This window comes from Sapajus apella, unplaced genomic scaffold, assembly GCF_009761245.1.
Source record: "Sapajus apella isolate SASKATOON/1434 unplaced genomic scaffold, GSC_monkey_1.0 scaffold49, whole genome shotgun sequence".
In the NCBI taxonomy this organism is placed as follows: Eukaryota; Metazoa; Chordata; class Mammalia; order Primates; family Cebidae; genus Sapajus; species Sapajus apella.
Genome location: NW_022436989.1, coordinates 9,443,639 through 9,464,040, shown reverse-complemented (window position 1 = coordinate 9,464,040; position 20,402 = coordinate 9,443,639).

Here is a 20,402-nt window from a genome sequence, read left to right as displayed (position 1 = left end):
TCTGTGCTGGCTCTCCTGGTGACCACATCAATCTAATTGCTTTAAGATGCTTTCTCTAAACTGGTAGCTCACGTATACAGCTGTAGCCTGGTGCATTCCCAGAACTGCCAGGACATATCTCTTAATTGTGCACTCAATATTTCCTCTTACATATCTTTTCAGCCCCTTCCAATTTATGTATTCAAATCTGAATTCTTAAGCCTAATCTTTTCAATTTTATCCCTTTCAGTAAATGGCTACTCAGTCTTCTTATTACTTCATCCAATGATGCTATCTATGACTCTTACCTTTTCTTCAAAGGTCACATGCAATCCACCAAGATATCCACTTGATCCTATTTTTAAAACCACTTTCCATCACCAGGAATATAGTTTTCCTGATCTAAGCCACCACCATCTCTCCTTTTTGTTTTTGCAATAGATCCTAAGAGATCTTCTTATTTCCACCTTTGTCTCATCAGCACAACTGTCAGGGAGATCCCTCAAAATATAAAAAGATTATATCTCTCCTCTGCCTAAATACCCTCTGCTAGCATTCATCTCGGAGGGAAAATACAAATCTTTACAGGAGCTTCCAAGGACTTATGTAGCCAACATGAGTTCCCCGACGGTTCTGGTGCAGCAACACTGCCTTCCTGCTCTTACTCAACACACTAGGCACGTTCCCAAATCGAGGCATTTGCATTTTCTATTTCCTTTGCCCGAGATTTTCTTCCATCAGATATCAGCATGACTCATTCTTTATCTTTTTCCATCTGTGGTGAAATGTCATCATTTCACCCTTTCTCTTTCACCAAATTTAAATTTGCAAACATCCCTAACCTCAGTGTCTCTTATCTCCTTTCCCTGTTTCAAAAATAGAGGCTAATGCCATCTGACATACTATGTGTTTTACTTACTTGCTTATTGTTACTTTCATCCTCCAGAACCTAAGATCTTTGAGGGTAGAGATTTTGATCTATTTTGTTCATTAGTTTATCAAGTCTAAGAATATTATACAACATAGAACAGTTCTCGATAAATATTTGCTGCAGGAATGACTCCAAAAAGTTTTGTATCTTTTCTTCACATGTTCTTATGGTGTACTTTCTGATTTGTTAACATTTTTACAATATGAACTTATTCTACTCTCATAACAAAGCTGCAACCTACATTATGCAAATATATCTCCATTTCACATATAAATGTCATACTTTAGAGGGATTAAGTGAGTTGCTTAAGATTAGTCAGACAGTCCTCAGTCCTATCATTCTAAATCCGTGCTACTGCATAATTCAATAAAAATAATGCTAAATTTTTGCTTTGTGAAATTTGTAAAAAAAAAAAAAAAAAAAAAAAATCCCCTAAACTTTTTGACCACTCATTGATAATAAAAGGAAAAAGAGTCCTACAGGTACAAATACTCAGAATTTTAAAATTCATTTCTTTCTCAGCATTTATGATTCATTGACTAAAGATTACTGAGTACTACACTGAATTATTCACTGGCATTAGAACAATATAACGTGTGGGGTTTACTGCTTTTTATGTCCACGTATACCTTCAAAAACTGAATATTCTGGTAGATATCTAACAGTATTGTGTTCAGGATCATAATCGGAATGATTCGTTATAAGCTAAGTCTTTGGATGTGCATGCTTATTTGGTTTTAAACCAGTTGAACACTCCAACTCAAATGGTTTTTTTTTTTTTTGAGGTAAAGGATAACCTATTAACTTTTCATAGAAATGTACAGAACCAGGCAATACAAAAAGAGATAACACTGAGAAGCACTATTAATGTCAGGATGAATAAAGGAGTGGAGTGAACTCAGTATGATTTGGGAGCAGATGTTAAATAGACAAGAATCTATCATAGTCCCTTAAAGCAGTAATCCAATACATCTCTGGTTCCTGTGCTATTTATATTTCCATTTCTTTCATATTTTCTCAGATGTTTCTATCTGCTATTACTCAAGTCATTCCCAGTTATGAATTTTCCTTTGACTTTGATTGTAGGATATAATCCGTTGCATTATATAGTGGACACGGCTACTAATAGGAGGTTCTCACTATTTTTAGGCAAATTCTTATTGTTTCCTTTTTTTTGACACAAATTTTTGACCTCCCTTTAATTGCATTGATTGTTTCTAACCCTGCCTGCCTTCTCTGTATCCATTGTCTTACAGGCCAGTGCACTACAGCTGTCTTATTTTGTAATTCAGCAAATGTTCACAGAGATAAAATTGTGAACACCATTGTTTCTAGCTGTAAATAGACTCAAGTTGCTTTGTGTGTTTCTGGGTAATTTCATCTGTGGTTTCCATTCAGATACTCTTACAATGCTCTTGTTTCAGAAACAATTTAGTTTCTGCCTTCTCAGCCCTATCTCACTAAAATGTTTGTGATACATAAACTTAGCAAAAACTCACTTTTATTTAAATTTGCTAATTCTAGCTCTTTGTTCTATCCATCTTTATTGTATGCTTACCCCCTTATAATGCTCTAATTTGTATAAGTAAAGACTTCGAACACTGGAAGGCAGAAAATTACCCAGGTCTTGTGTAGTCTTGAAGGGCAGATGTGATGTCTTACTTTTGTAACCCCACAGTTCGTAGAATAGTGTGTGTGGATTGAATAAGTAGATATATGTGAGTTACATGACAACATTTTAAAATTCCATCACACTTATCAAAGTAGGGACAGAATGCACATTTCAGCCTGCAGACTCATTTTTTTCTTAGTTCTAATTTGTTTACCTACCTCTCAGTTGTCACTTTCCAGTTTTCACTTTCACAGTGTAAGCCTGTAACAGTTAGCAATTAGCTTTTCTCTATATATTATGACCCAAGTGTTGGAGTCACCACCTGTGGGGGTCTGTCCTGCAGACTCAGACTCAGTGACAGATGAATAAAGTACACTGACACACAGATATCATGCTTTCCCAGTTCAGCTGAGGGTCCGTGGCTGCTTACAGACTCCCTGAAGTGTTCTGTAAACAGCAGCTGATGGCCCCCACCAGCCACAGAAACCCACATTTATTTAGTAAACTTTAATTGACAAAGGCTTGAGTCAACATCACTAGAGTGAAGAGATTAAAGCAGTAGTTCTGATGCCCAAAGCAAACACCAGTAGAGGGTAATATCCCTGGTCTACCTCCCACTGAGGGGGCCATCTGCATCAAAGGTTAGTTTTAAGACCACATGTGTAAACAAGTTAGTTAGGTAAACTCCTCCACATACCCTAGCTATTTACTTTACTATTAACTAAATGTAAGGGGGATTTAGGCTGGCTTCAGCCAAAACTTCTACTGAAACTATGAAAAAAAACGCTTACGCCTTTTAAGAGGGTTTGAGACCACATTCTATAACTTTCCCTACTATTTTTCTCTTAATATTTTTGCCACCACCCTGAGTAAACCCCCACACCCACGTGAATGCATACATATTGATTAAAATATGAAAGGTGAAAAACACATCATTTATCTTGTAGAATTTTTGAGAAATATTTGAAGTGTTAATCAGTCAAATGATAATGAATGCCAACTATCTCGTAACTAATGACTTCATCTAGTGGTAGTCATAATACTTTACATGTATTATCCCATTTAGTCCTCAAGGCAGCTCATTGTTGAGTATAATATTATTACCATTATTCTACAGGTGAAGTAAATGAGGTTTGTAGTGGTTAAATAACTTGCCAAAGATGACAGAGCAATAAAAAAAGAAAAAAAAAAAACAACTGAGTAGAATTCAAACCGAAAGTGTATCTGAGTCCAGAGCCTATCCTTTTCCAAACTATAATACTTCAAACAATATTACATTAAGGCTTATGCCTTTAAGAGTCTTCATAGGTTATATATAATGTGTCCAAATTCAAGTTGGAAAGAACAATTCAAGTTAATAAGTTCTGTTTTGAAAGTATGTGTAGCACAGTACATTTTTCAAGAGAATTTATAATCTAAAACCTTTCCATATGAAGGTTAAAAAATATTGAACAAGAACAAACAGGGCTCTCGTTTAAAGGCAGATTATGGTTAGTTTAATTAAGCTAATTTGTAATGCCCTAGGGAATCTTGAGGAAAGAGCAAACATATCTTTTACAGAGTGTCACTCCTTGGGCGTTAGGGTGAAGAAAGAGAGAGGAAGAGACAGATATCCTTGCTAACTGTGGTAGAACATCTCTAGGCAGGAGTCTAGCAAAAGAGAAGAGTAAAGAAAGTGAGAGAAAGCATTTCAGACAGAAGAAAGAGGATGCGGTGAGATAGAGAAATGAGAAATTTATAAATTCTAAAAGCAGAAGTTAGATAAGAAACTAAAAGGAGCCAAGAACCTAGTTTTGGAAAAGAAAGTAAAATATCTGATAGTTATTTTTAATGTGGCCGAGGAAAGAAGAAACAAGTCAAATCTAAACATAACAGCCAAATGCTTCATGTAGTTTGTGATAGAAACCAAAGCTATGATTAGAAGATGCTTCAGGGTATTGAGTATACAACTTAGAGTTGTTTCTAAGTTATTTCTAGAGTTATTTCTAAATTGTATACTCTTCTCAATACGCTGAAACATCTTGTAATCATAGCCTTGGTCCCTATTACTTAGAAATAACTCCAGCCCGGGCATGGTGGCTTATGCCTATAATCCCAGCACTTTGGGAGGCTGAGGCAGGTGGATCACTTGAGGCCAGGAGTTTGATACTAGGCTGGCCAACATGGTGAAACCCCATCTCTACTAAAAATGCAAAAATCAGCCAGGCATGGTGGCATGCACCTGTAATCCCAGCCACTCGGTTGAGATTACAAGAATCTCTTGAACTTAGGAGAGGGAGGTTGCAGTGAGCTGAGATTGTGCCACTGCACTCCAGCCTGGGTGACAGAGCAAGACTCCTTCTCAAAAAAAAAAAAAAAAAAAAAAGAAAGAACTCTAGCTTTCTTGAGACACATAGTGTTGAATATAAAATGGTATTCATTTAATGCCAATTTTATTGACATTCATTAATTTTATTAAATGGCAAGTATAGTTTGACATAGCCACTTGTGTTAATAAAAATAGCAATTACAACAACAAAACTGTTCCATGGAGCAGATTTAAGGATCTAGAACTAGTAGGCAGTAAATCTCTTTGAAGGAAGGAGATGGTTCCCATCTCCCTCAACTGAAACCACCTTTACAAAATTACGACAGTGAGGTAAATCTGACATAATTGACTCCATCTTGCTTCTAACTCCCAAACTGTCCATGGTCATTCCTGGGCATGGACCAATCTGACTTTGGGAGTAATTTGGTTTACAGTTTAACCTTAAAGCAAGGATGATGATAGCCCTTCCCAAAACTAAATCACTTTTATATATCTAATGAAAGTCCACAAGGTTAGTATTAGGAGAGGAGCCTGAATTCTGCTGGAATGTAGGTGGAGTTAAATGATAACCAGCCATTGTTGTGAAGGTCACAAGATGTGTAACTTCCCCTGTTACTCCTGTAGATAAGATCATGATTGTAGAATGTACATTGGCCTTTTGAGAGGGCGTTTCAGAACTTTTGCATTTCTGATGACCAGCTGACTCTACCCAAGCCAAGGATTCGTGATTCAGTCGGTCCTGTGGCTCCCACCCAGAGGCTGAGTCAGCCAGTGTGGACTGTTTTCCACACCTCTAGCTATGATTTCATTCCCAACCAAATAACATTCCCCATTCCCTAGCCTTGACCACTAAAATATTGTTGAAAATCCCTAACCTGCACCTTCCATGAGAAATTGATTTGGGTAAATAACTGTGTCTCCCACGTGGTATTGCTGGGCTTGCATCAGTTATACTTTCTTCACTGCAGTGCATGGTCTCAGTGAACTTTTTTTGTCTGTTCGGTGGGCAGGAAGAGCCCATTAGACCGTTACATAACTTGGATGTCACTTGTATGTCACAGCCACTCAGGGACTGCCATAGATTCTAAGGTTACTCATTTAGTGGAAATTAAATAATTATTTCTGCTTTCCTTCCTATGAGTGCACTACTCCCACTGCCGGAATATTAACCCAAGTGGAGCTATAAGATGCAAAGTTCATAGTGCTAGCTTAAAGTTGATCCATGCCATTCTTTTAAAAAGGTTGGAAAGTGAATTTGTAACTGTGGCAACAAAAAGGCATTTTCAATAACAATTTACAGAAGTATCTTGGTTTTATTGTTGTCCTCTGGTAAGTTAAAGCATGTTATGCTAAAATATTCTCCACAAGAACCAAGAATTGCCTCAATAAATTCTGTTTTATGTCTATTGCACATACTCAAGTGGGAACTTTATAAATATTATTCTAATTAGAAAACCTTTAATATCTATTGCTATAAGAGACTTAGAATCCTTTATTAATTCATGATGTGGATCAATCTAGCTGTGAAGTTATGGGAATGTGAAGATAAGTATCATCAACTCCAAATGTCTTATGTAATACAGACCACAGTGAAGAATAAGACCTCTCTTGCAGTCATGCCAGACAGTCAAGAGATGTTGATTTAATAACTTTTTTGAGGAAAGCACAGTACAAGCCACGGGTGGGGGAAAAGGAGAAGAGTAAGACGCAGATCCTACCCCAGAGAAATACAAACTATGCAACAGAAAAGTGTGTTTTGTGTTTAAAATGGCACCAATCATTTTCCTCCAAGCAATATGTTAAATGTGAGGACTTTTGTAAACCCGTTTCTTGATTCCTTTTAGATTGCTGAGAGCCCAAAGCACTTAGTGCAACTTTTAAAGTATTCTAGAAAAATGTTTTACCTAATGAGAAAAAAACAACAACACATTTTCATTTGTTCATTTATTGAGGAGAAAGCAATCGGACTCTAATAAGGGTTTTTTTTTTTTTTTTTCTCCTCAGAGGACTGAATATTTTATCTTTAATTTCTAAGTCACAACAAGCTGGAGAATGTTAATTAGTTCATTTGGTTTTTCTATAAATATTTTCTTTTTAAGAGGTACAACGTTTGACGCATACAGCATTCTGGTTCAAGGTAGAAATTGTACATACACACACACACATGAACAAAAAGAAACATGACAATGGGTTCCCTGATGGACAACAATATCTAGTTGGGTATGCTACCATAAGCCAGTTTTCCAGTTTGCTCCATTTAAATATTGGTAATACTGCTCTTTTAAAAATCCATTCTCTTTCAGTTCAGTAAAGACAGTAAAAATGTGGAAAATTTTATTTTGAACCCTTGTAAGAGCATTGGTTCTTTCGCAGTTACTACAGATGCAAAGAACCGAATGGCACTCATAACTCTGACAGAAAATGTGAAATACAGGGTAACATTAGCAGGCTTCCTCATTTAGGTTCACACCTTACTATTGTGAAAATGATATTTTCAGACTTTTAGTGCCAGGAATTCCATTAAACCTAAAGATGCTTAGAGGACACATACATATTAATAAAACTCATAAATAATGAAACATGTATAAAATTCCCTAAGTTACCATGAGAAATAAAACTTCCATGCAACTGGTTAGCTGTTGTTTCTCATTTGTCCTGAGTTAGCAAATACATCCTTGTAAGATGTCAAATAACCATTAATTGCCTGATAACATCAAATATTCCTAATGGACAGTCTTACCATGCGTGCATAGTCAGATTGGGATAGTTACACTGAAGTCCTGTATCTGTTCATCAAAACCTTCTCCTAGTCATCTAGAGTTACACTGACAGATATTTACTATCAATCCTCATAAAGATTTGCTCCATGCATACTTCCTTACCCATCATTTACTGTCATAACACTTTAAAAGATGAACCATAAATCAGTTTGTTGAGGGAGGCACTGAAGTAGATTGTTTAGCACAAATCACCATTTACCGATTAAGTGACCTTAAGTCCATTACATAACTGCTCTTGACACTAATCCATTCATTTTCTTAAAAAGCATTTACTAAGTGGACTAGGTTCTAAGTACTGTGGGAGGCAGTGATAGTGAGGTGATGGTGATGGTGATTGATGAGGTGGAGGGAGTGAGAAGATTCTAAAATCTTCTTCCTTTATGGAGAACATGCTCTCGTGAAGGAACAAATGTCAAATACAAGTTACATGCTATAGTAGAAGAACATACTAAATGCTATGATAGCTCAACAAAGGCAAATTTTTAAAGACATTATTCCCCTCTTCTTTGACTTGCACCTCCAGCACTTCCCAAATCTCAGCTAAAAGCATACATGAAATATCTCCTTAATTGTGTTTTCTCTTTATGGTAAATATAATGCATTTTGTATTCCCTGGGTATCATATCTAGAAACACACAATGTTAATTTGTCCTTATTAATAACATTAATTTAATCACTAGGTGATGTGTTGTTTTCTCCATTGAATAGTTACTATTTCTTCCTCAAAAAAATCATCCTTATTTGGTATTCTCAAATACTGTGCTAAATATCCTTTACTAGCTGCATCCGTTATCTATTGAATAACAGGTGGCAGCTATGCAAGAGCAAGAAAGACAAATCATGCAAACTGTCTTCAAGCCTCTACTTCAGTCATGTTTGTTAATGTTTCATTGACTAATGCTCGTTCCATCCTGGGTGCAGAGTCCATTTGGGAATGTAATACAAAGATATATGACAGAAGGAAGGAATGCAGCGAGGGTAAAGAATTGGGGCCATTAATGCAATCAATTTACCACATGTAACAATTAATTAACAAACTTATGTCGGCACTAAGGAAATTTCTCATGTAAATATTCTAAGAAAAATGAACTAGTGTATTCACACTGTGTAACTGTGTCCTGTAATATAACACAGTACAATATAAAATACACTGTATAGGGAATGGGTACAGTGTTTTGTTTTAAGTCTCTTGGGGTTGTGAACTCACTTTACTGTTGTTTATTAAACTTTTAAAGCACTAGAAGCCATGTTTCTGGTGTGATGTTGACTACCATGATGGAACAAATACGAATTATGTATTTCAGATTATGTTTGTTCTCAGAAATGTCCCCGGACAATGAGAGAGTTCCCAGGTGGGAACGGGTCTCTGGAGAAACTCCAACCAGCCTGCCCACTGGGGTGGAGCCTCAGAAAGTTTGCACCATTTGCAGGGAAGAGGCCTGGCTCCTTTTCTTCCTTTGTGCAACCTGGGATTTGAATGGCAGGCAGAAAGCACTCTAATAGGGACTCAGGAAGCACTCTATCAGGGACTCTGGCCTAGTGAGAGTCCCTTTTTCCCCATTTTCTTCCATTTCACTCAATAAAACCCTGTCTCATTCAGCATTCAAATGGTCCATGAGCCTGAAGTTTCATGACCGTGGGAGAAAGAACCTCGTCTTTAGCTGAACTAAGGAAAAGTCCCGTAGCAACAAGTTTTCCACTACTGGAGATCTATAAAAACAAACAAACAAAGAATAAAAAACTTTAAGAATCTAACAGACTGTGGTAGATCGATTCCTACAAAATATGATTGTTACAAGTTCCACAAAATACCCCTTTTTATCCACAATGTCCCTTTTAGTAACCACGGCCTTTTGATGTCTCATAGTAAGTAACAAGAAGGCAACATTGAGATAATAACAACTTTGCATATATTATCTTTTATAGCATACAAGATATATATCCTTGTGTAAACTCCATGTATGAGGCATGCAACTGATTTCCTCAAAATGTTTTTAAAATGTTTCATTTGAGACCAAAATTTAGATAGCTTACAAATTCCTCCTTTCCTCTAATAGAACATTTTATTGTTGCCTCACCATTCATTTACCAAAGCAATTGGGATGACCCAAATCACTGATACTAGAGCCCTCAGTGGAATAGCAAAGCTTCACAAAAGCCCTGAGAATATGAAGATTTGATGAGAACAGACAAATCAACTGGCTACCTATGGACATTTGCTGTCTACATTCGTCTCTAAACAAAGTAAGTTGGTCCCTACCACCTTAAACTGTGGGACTGTCTCCAGCCATTATTTCTTTACGTTGAGGGTTCAAAGGCATAATCCTGACCAAGGTAGTTGCCTAAAGGAGTTAACAACAGTGTTGCAGAGGTGTTTTTGGCTCTTTCCACTGGGATGGAGTCCTTTCCTTCTATTTAGATGGGCTTTCCCCAATATGTAATACCAGACAGAATAGCTTACCCCTAAGGATCATAAGCTCATAGGCCAAAATAATTACCATCCTAAAGAAAATTACTATATCCATCAGAATAGAGTAGGTTTTGCTGTGTTAACAAAAAATATAAAAACCCCCCTCTAAACACTCTCTTACCATGTGCTCTCTCAGTCATGATCCTTAGGATTTACCCAAAGAAGTTAAAAAGTTATGCCCACAAAATATCCAACACGATATTAATAGAAGCTTTATTCCTCATTGCCAAAACATGCAAGCAACCAAAATGTTCTTTAGTAGGTGAATAAACAACGAACTGTGGTATATCCAAACAATGGAGCATTATTCAGCACTAAAAATAAATGAGCTATCAAGCCGTGAAAGGACATGCCATCAACCTTAAGTGCATATGGTTAATTGAAAGAAGTCAATCTTAAAAGATTACTTATTGCATAATTTCAACTATGTGACATTCTGGAAAAGGCAAAACTAGAGAGAAAATTAAAAGATTGGCCAGGAGTGGTGGCTCACACCTGTAATCCCAGCACTTTGGGAGGCTAAGGCGGGCAGATCACCTGGGATCAGGAGTTTAAGACCAGCCTGGCCAACATGGTGAAACCCTGTCTCTATAAAAACACAAAAAGTTAGCCTGGCATGATGGCGGGTGCCTGTAATCCCAGCTACTCAAGACGTTGAAGTGGGAGAATCGCTTGAATCCAGGAGGCAGAGGTTGCGGTGAGCCAAGATTGCAACATTGCACTCCAGCCTGTGCAACAGAGTGAGACTCCCTCTCAAATAAACAAACAAACAACAACAACAACAACAACAATAAAATAAAATAAACAGATGACTAGCTGCCAGAGATCAAGGTGTGGGTAGTGGATGAAGAAGTAGATCTCACACAGGATTTTTAGGGCAGTGAAACTGCTCTGCATGATACTACTATGGTGGATATATATCACTATATATTTACTGAAATCCATAAAGTGTACAAACATCAGGAGTAAATTGTAATATAAACTAAAGTCTTTAGGTGATAATGATGTGTCAGCATAGTTTCATCAGTTTTAACAAATGTACCACTCTTATGGAGATGCTGGTAACAGGGAAGGCTATTCATATGTGGAGTCAGGTGGTATATGGGAAATAGTTATCCTTCCTCTAAATTTTGCTGTAAGCCTAAACTGCTCTAAAAACTAAAGTTTCAGTTTTAGATTAGTTTAGTTTAGATTAAATAAAACAAAAATCTCAGTCAGGTAGAAACAATAAAATAAAGACAATACTAACTTCCAGATTTTCTTCCTTGCTTTGATAAAAGTATGTTTTCATTTATTTGTAAATTTCTGCTCCTCTCTTGTGTGCTTGGCAGGGTTCCAGGTACTAGAGACACAGCAGGGAGTAGAACAAGGACTCCCCATGGCATTGAATTCTAGTCCAGCAAACAAAGAAAAACTGAACAAAGAAATGGGCACAGAAGTACTCTTAGTTAGTGATGTGTGCTAGGAGGAAAACATTTTTACTGACCTGTGTTTCTCTGTCTAATTGTTCCTTAAGTTGTTGTTTCATTAGTTAGAAAACACCAGTGCTGGGCATGGCGGTTCATGTCTGTAATCCTAGCTCTGGAAGGCCGAGGCAGGCAGATCACTTGAGGTCAGGAGTTCAAGACCAGCCTGTTCAACATGGTGAAACCCCGCCTCTACTAAAAATACAGAAATTAGCCAGGTGTCATGATACATGTCTATAATCCCAGCTACTGGGGAGGCTGAGGCAGATGTTGCAGTGAGATCACACCACTGCATTCCAGCCTGAATGACAGAGGGAGACTCTGTCAAAAAAAAAAAAAAAGAAAAGAAAATCCTGAGGCTTTTACAGTTGGGCCCATTCATGAGGAAGCACATGTGAATGGGTATATGCACACGTGAACACACACACTCGCAAGACTCTTTCAAACTTTCTTTTTAAAAAGTACACGATTTCACTTATTTTATATTTCATCTCAAACTCCTTTGGAAGCTAATCTCAGCCAACTAGACACTAAGGAACCAAGCCATCCATCTGCAGTAATGAGGAAAATCATTAGATAATTCGTTTTATTTTATGTTCTACACATCAATCTTCTCTGAAAAGCCATTAAAATTTAATCCAAAAAGTTATTCTCAAAGGAAGGTAATGGGACTTCAGAGCACAGAAAATAACAAGGTTAACAATAAGAAAATATATCATTTCTAAAATATGGGGCTTTGTTGATCTGGCATTTTAAATCTCCCTCTTAACCACTAGCATGGAAATGAGTTCTAAGGGCTGAAATGCACACTGCATTGAACCATTGGATTTGTAAACCCCAGTAGATCTCAATGGAGTTTTACAACTTAATTTCTAAATTGAACTATTTTCTATCCTTTTCTTCATGTATGTCTCTATTCATCTCCTCTTTATTTTAGTGCATAACTATCCCTAGTTATCAGAAGCAATCACTAGTATATGTGTATATGCTTCTGATATATATATGTGTTTATATCATATATATGTTTATATATCTATATATAGATAGCTATTTATATTATGTATATATGGCTCAGAGCAATATCTCATTATGTAAGCTAAATATATTGTGAAAAAAAAAAAATATATATGTTTATGTAAACACACACACACACACAGACACACACACGACTAACTTCCAGGAAACCAACACGTCATTTCTTTACTCTCTTCTGAACAATAAAAAGTGTAATGTTTTTGAGCAGATCAATGGTGGTTTTGGGGTTTCGGAAAATGAGTCTAATCTGAGGAACCCTTATTGAATCTACTTTTGTTGTTCATTTTCATTAATTTTTAAACTCAAGCTATTTGTGCAACACTTATGAAGGAGAAAACAGTTGAAGAATAATCTCAGAAACTGACAGGACATGATGAAATTCATATCAATCCTTTTGGTATTTTTTTTTCCTTTTTAATCAAATTTCCATGTGCTTTTTATAAGAAGAAAGAACCGATAAGAAACAACTGTCATTTCTAATTTCTTATAGTGAAGTAATGATCTGCCAATAGGCTTCAATAATCTTGACCCAGAATGGAGTATAGGATCACCATCCAGAAACTTAATGAAGAGTAAATAAACACCAGGTAGTCATTTATAACTGGTAAAACACATATGAGGATAAAATGACCCAGCACATGCCCCGGAATTACAAGGCGCTGTTAAAGGCAGAACAGGTAACTATCTCTTGGCTCTAGCACAGCTGCCTGTCCTAATTAGATGTTCTACTGTCCTTGTAATATGGGTTGGTTGTGTCCCCACCCCAATCTCATCTTAACTGTAGCTCCCATAACTCCCACATGTTGTGGGAGAGACCCAGTGGGAGATAATTGAATCATGGGACCAGTTTCACTTATACTGTTCTTGTGGTAGTGACTAAGAATCCCAAGATCTGATGGTTTTATAAGGAGAAACCCTTTTGGCTTGCCTCTCATTCTCTCTCTTGTCTGCTGTGATGTAAGACATGCCTTTCGCCTTCTGCCATGATTGTGAGGGCTCTCCAACCACATGGAACTGAGTCTATTAAACCTCTTTTTCTTTATAAGTTACCCAGTCACGTCTTTATCAGCAGTGTGAAATGCGTGTGTCTTTATCAGCAGTGTGAAAATGAACTAATACACCTTGCCATGCCTTTAATTTTTTTAAAAATAAAGATTGTTTCGTTTTATCTTTCCTACCCAAGCTCCTATCATGATCATTTTAGTGTAGATAATAGGAAGCTTAGGGATCTGGAAGAGAATCCAGGCATTATTAAGGCTTAGATTTGGCAGTAATCAACAAAACTGGAGAAAATGGTATTGTTTTAGTCTTGATTTGGTATTATATCTTCCTTTCAGTGTCACATTTTCCTTCTTCTCTCTCTCTTTTCTTCCATTCCTCAAAGAACAGTTGCTATTCTACTGTTCGCTTTGCTTTTCTTCTACTACCTAAAGTCTCATATCGATGCCCACACTCAATTCACTTTGCTTTGAAATTACTCCTTCTTCCATTCTACTACTGCATCAAAAGAAGAAATAATTCGATAAATTATTGATGGCAAAGTATTTGACTAAATAACATTTCAGGAAAATATGAGGCTTTTAGTCACACATTTTAGTTTAATCCAAGGGGTAGATTTGCAAGAATAAGCCTTAAAAAATCCTTATGTATTTAAATAGTTATTTCCCAAACTACCTCATGATATAAGCAAAATATTTTGAAACATGAGGACATTTTCATACACCTTAAGTCAGAAACATTGGCAGGGAACTTCTTCCACTATAAGTAAATTCGGTCTAGTCTAGGACCATAAAAAGATCTTACATTTATTGGGCACTCCATAAATACAAGACAATATGCACACATCATGTCTTTGGATTTAAAAAATGACAAGTAGGAATCTCAGTTTACATTCCCAGGAGTATGACCCAAATAATAATTTCCTTATTAAAAAAAAAAAAATCAGCTTCTTTCTGATTTTCATCCTTCATCTGTAACTGATGATTCTGTGCTGAAAGAAAATTCATTCTCAGTCATATTGTCATATTCCCTACACTCTATTCCTCAATAGTTGTTTTCACCAAGTTCCCAGGGTATTATTCAAAGCCATAGCAATGACTACCAGAGAAACCATGTTATGCTATTGAAGGATACCTAACCCACACGACTTGAAATTCTCTGCTTGAAAACCACCCATGGGAAAGAGAACTCTTCTGTGGGATTGGCAGTGTCCTTAAGTGTGTCACACAGGCATTCTTTTTTAGGGGTTACCACCTCACCAGTGGCATTAAGGACGGGAAAGAGGGTGGCCAGATGCTAGGGGAAATTTTTTGACCTATCTCCCTTCTTTCCTTTCTAGTTTCAGAGAAAGTAACCTCCCTGCCTCTGACTTCACCACTTCACTATTGCTCTGCATCTACCTCCAAAATAACCAACAGAAAGTCTTTGACAGCATTAGGCCCTTAGAAAATGCAGGTAGAGCCACTGACCTCAAGTTGATTCTTCTTTATAACTTGGCTGAATCACAGAAGCAACAAATCACAAAACTCCTTGCTTGCTTGAAATGGATGAGAGGCCGTGGAGAAAAATAACGTTTTACCTCTATAAAACAAGATTTGTGCAAGGTAACGTAAGAGACTGACAGTGTCTTCCTAACTTCACTTGGTGCCAAGAATAAACATCTGGAAAGTACAGGGAACACTAAAAAATCATCATGCTTTCTATATGGTATTAGTGGATGACACAAAGTAGAATTCAATACTGTGGATGGCTCTCTTTTTCTTGCCATATTCTGTCTTCTTGCTTCTCTGATGTGCACCCAGTATAATAGTGTATAGTTTCTCTTTGTGGCTATTCCTTCATGGTTTCTGTTGCTGGTTTTCATTTTACTTGATCTGTATATGTCACAGCTCCTCAAGGCTTAGTCTTTACCTCGTGCTGTTCTCTGTATTGTACTATCATCAGTCATGTGATTTTAAATACAGTATACAGTCACTTACCATATAACAATATTTCAGCCAATGATGGACCCTATATACAATGGTGGTCCTGTAAGATTGTTTACTGGACCTTTTTATGTTTAGATACATAAACACTTACCATTATGTTATACTTGCCTGCAGTATTCTGAACAGTAACATGTTGTACAGGCTTGTAGCCTAGAAGCAACAGACTGTACCATGTAGCCCAGGTGTGCAATAGCCTATACTATCTAGTATTATGTAAGTATACACTATTATATTCCCACAATGAGAAACTCGTCTAATGATGCATTTCTCAGAATATATCCCTGTCATTATGTAATGTATGACCTTATATTTTCATAATTCCTAATGTTATTTTCCCTCAGATGCCTTCTTTAAGATTCTGATTAATGGACAGTTACCTACTTAAAATGCCTGACATAATTCCTCCAGATGCTTCAGTCTAAATTCTTGATATACTTCCCTCTAACACCTTTTCCTCATCATTTTCCTAATCTCATTTTTTCCTTATTTTTCCTTTCCTCATCTCTTATATCAAATCATTCAATATATCCTTAATTTGTCTCCCAAAATACATCTCAAATCCATCCATATTTTTGGTCTCCATGAAGATTGGAACTTGATTGTTTTCCTTACTATTGGTTCCCATAGCATAGAAGAGTGTCCTAGTAGTTGCTTAATACATAATTTTTAAATGAGTAAATTTAAGAAGCAATTAGTGCTATGAACTATGTTAAAGTAACTCAGCTCCAAAGATTCTCGTGCATAATAGCAGATAGTGGTCAATACTTATTTTGTCCTATGTGGTTATCAGGGTGTTCCAATGTTTTGATTGAAAAACACAACATTTGCCCCTTGAATTACCTTGACATTTTTGTCAAAATCAATTGATCACGGGAGCTTATTATTTAACTTATCTCTTTCATTGACACCCTTATTATCATTGTGCCAACACCATATTGCTGTTAACTGTAATATAAATTACATGTGAAAAACATCTTGAAATTATATTTTGAATTTTCATTCAAGTTTGAGGGATAATTGCCTTGGTGTTATAGAAAGAAGTATAAAGATGCATCTATATTTTGAGTCTCATGCATGATCTATATGAGCATTTGGGTTGGTTCCACAATTTTGCAATTGTAAACTGTGCTGCTATTAACGTGCGAGTATTTTTTTCATATAATGTCTTCCTTATCTCTGGGTAGATACCCAGTAGTGGGATGGCTGGATCAAATAGTAGTTCTACTTTTAGTTATTTAAGGACTCTCCATACTGTTTTCCATAGGGGTTGTACTAGTTTACATTCCCACCAGCAGTGTAGAAGTGTTCCCTGTTCACTTCATCCATGACAACATCTTACTGTTTCTTTAGTTTAATTAAGTCCCAAATATTTCTCTTTGTTTTTATTGCATTTGTTTTTGGGTTCTTTCTCATGAAATCCGTGCCTAAGCCAATGTCTAGCAGGGTTTTTCCAATGTTATCTTCTAGAACTTTTACAGTTTCAGGTCTTAGATTTAAGTCCTTAATCTATCTTGAAGTGATTTTTGTATATAAGGTGAGAGATGAGGATGTAGTTTCATTCTCCTACATGTGGCGAGCCAGTTATCCCAGCACCATTTGTTGAAAAGGGTCTTCTTTCTCCACTTTGTTTTTGTTTGCTTTGTCAAGGATCAGTTGGCTGTAAGTATTTGGCTTTACTTCTGTGTTCTCTATTCTGTTCCATTGGTCTATATGCCTATTTTTATACCAATACCATGTTGTATTTGTGACTATGACTTTATAATATAATTCGAATCAAGTACTATGATGCCTCTATGTTTGTTCCTTTTGCTTAGTATTGCTTTGGCTATGTGGGCTTTTTTGTGTTGTAGTTTTATGTGAATTTTAGAATTGTTTTTTCTAATTCTGTGAGGAATGATGGTGGTATTTTGATGGTGATTACATTGAACTTGTAGATTGTTTTTGGCAGTATGGTGATTTTCACAATATTGATTCCACCTATCCATGAGCGTGGGATGTGTTTCCATTTGTTTGTGTCATCTATGATTTCTTTCAGCTGTGTTTTGTAGTTTTCCTTGTAGAGGTCTTTTGCTTTCTTGGTTAGGTATATTTCTAAAGTTTTCATTTTTTTTTGCAGTATTGTGAAAGGGGTTGAGTTCTTGATTTGATTCTCCACTTGACTGCTGCTGGTTCATAGAAGAGCTACTGATTTGTGTACATTAATCTTGTATCCGGACACTTTGCTGAATTCTTTTATAGTTCTAGGAGCCTTCTGGAGGAGTCTTTGGGATTTTCAAGGTAAATGATTATATTGTAAGCAAACAGTGACAGTTTGACTTCCTGTCTACTGATGTGGATTCCCTTTCTCTCTCTTGTGTGACTGCTCTGGGTAGGACTTCCAGTACTATGTTGAAGAGGAGTGGTGCGAGTGAGCATCCTTGTCTTATTCCAGTTATCAGTTCTCAAAAGGATTCAACTTTTCCCTATTCAGTATTATGTTGGCTATGGGTTTGTCATAAATGGCTTTTATTACATTGAGGTATGTCTCTCATATGCTGATTTTGGTGAGACTTTTAATCATAAAGAGATGCTGGATTTTGTCGAATGCTTTTTCTGCATCTGTTGATATGATCATGTGATTTTTGTTGTAACTTCTGTTTATGTAGTGTATCACATTTACTGACTTGTGTATGTTAAACCATCCCTTCATCCCTGGTATGAAACCTACTCGATTGTGGTGGATCATCTTTTTGATATGTTGTTGTATTTGGTTAGCTAGTATTTTGTTAAGGATTTTAGCATCTGTGTTCATTAAGGGTATTGGTCTGTAGTTTTCTTTTTGAGTTATGTCCTTTTCTGGTTTTGGTATTAGGGTGGTGCTGGCTTCATAGAATGAACTAGGTAGGGAGGGTTTCTTCTTTCTCTGTCTTGTGGAATAACATCAAAAGGATTGGTACCAATTAGTCTTTGAATGTCTGGTAGAATTCTGCAGTGAATCCGTCTGGTCCTGGACATTGTTTTTGGAAATTTTTAAATTATTGTGTCAATCTTACTGCTTGTTATTGGTCTCTTCAGGGTATCTAATTCTTCCTGATTTAAGCTAGGAAGATTGTATTTTTCTAGGAATTTATCCGTCCCTTCTAGGTTTTCTACTTCATGTGTGTAAAGGTGTTCATAGTTGCCTTGAATGATCTTTCCTATTTCAGTGGCGTTAGTTGTAATACCTACTGTTCCACTTCTCAATGAGGATATTGGGATTTTCTCTTCTTTTTCTGGTTAATCTTGCTAATGGTCTATCAATTTTATTTAGCTTTTCAAAGAACCAGCTTTGTTTCATTTATCTGTTGTATTTTTTTTTGTTTGCTTGTTTCAATTTCATTTAGTTCTGCCCTGATCTTGGTTATTTCCTTTCTTCTGCTGGGTTTGGTTTGTTCTTGTTTCTCTAGATCCTTGAGGTGTGACCTTAGAATATAAGTTTGTGCTCTTTCAGTCTTTTTGATGTAAGTGTTTAGGGCTGTGAACTTACCACTTAGCAACCCCTTTGCCATATTCTAGAGGTTTAGATAGGTTATGCCATTATTGTCGTTCAGTTCAAATAATTTTTTAATTTCTATCGTGATTTTGGTTTTGACTGAATGCTCATATAGAAGCAGGTTATTTAATTTCTACATATTTGCATTGTTTTGGAAGTTCCTTTTGGAGTTGATTTCCAGTTTTATTCTACTCTGATCTGATAGAGTGCTTAATATAATTCAGATTTCTTAAATTTATTGAGGCTCATTTTTATGGGCTATCATATGGTCTACCTTGGAGAGAAAGTCTGAGGTTATCACCATATACAATTCACCAAAGAGGTGTATACAGACATGCTTGATATGTAAAAATATTTAAATATACAAATAATTACTATGCCCACATTTATAGTCATAGTATAACTTACAAACTGACAAAAGGAAAAAAAAAATGAAGCAAGTAACTGACAATGTATTTAGTAAACTTTTAAATGACAATGTCAGAGAAAATATTTCCATAAATATGGAACTCTGTGAAACAATAATTACAAATAAATTGAATGTTTTTATTATATGAAAAGCCAGCTGGTTATGTATACAGTTTATATTATAAGTATGGAGTCTGACTTATTTAAGAAAAGATATTTTTGTTGTTTACATCCTTCTTTTTGTTTTGACTTTAATTTTAACTGAAGCATTTATTTACAAATTCATCTTCATTACCTTGTGTTTAAATTTTCAATTACTCCATTTTTTTTTTTTTTCACATTGACTGCTATATGGGCATGAAATATTGAGTTTTCTACAGTTAGGAAGTGTCTGTAGTTACAAATAAAATTTTTTTTTCTCATTACAAATATACACATTCTACTTCATACATTCTGAATGTGTATAAATATATGTAAAATGTATATGTATATAAGATGTATTTGAATGTATATAAGAATGGAAGATTTTCTATTAAGTTTTTATACCCTCTTGGGAGTTTAGCAAGCAGACAACCCATGTATAATGGTGTCTGAGTGAATTATAGCACATAATCACCCAAACTTTACAATATGCCTGTTGACATATTCCATATTTTGTTCCTTCAAGGTGATCGTTGGAAATTTAGAAAAATGAAGCTTACTGGCTAAGTTATGAAGAAAAATGAAGGAGGAAGCTAAGGAATAGAATATGTGCTCTATTTTATACTCAGTATAATCTTTTTCCCTATTGCATAAAAAAGGGTTTGCTTTGTATTCTCCCTAATGCAGACCAATATGGTATTTCTTATAACACATATATTTTAAACAAATTATAAAAAGCAAGGCATGGCTCCCATAAAAAATTACCTTTCTACT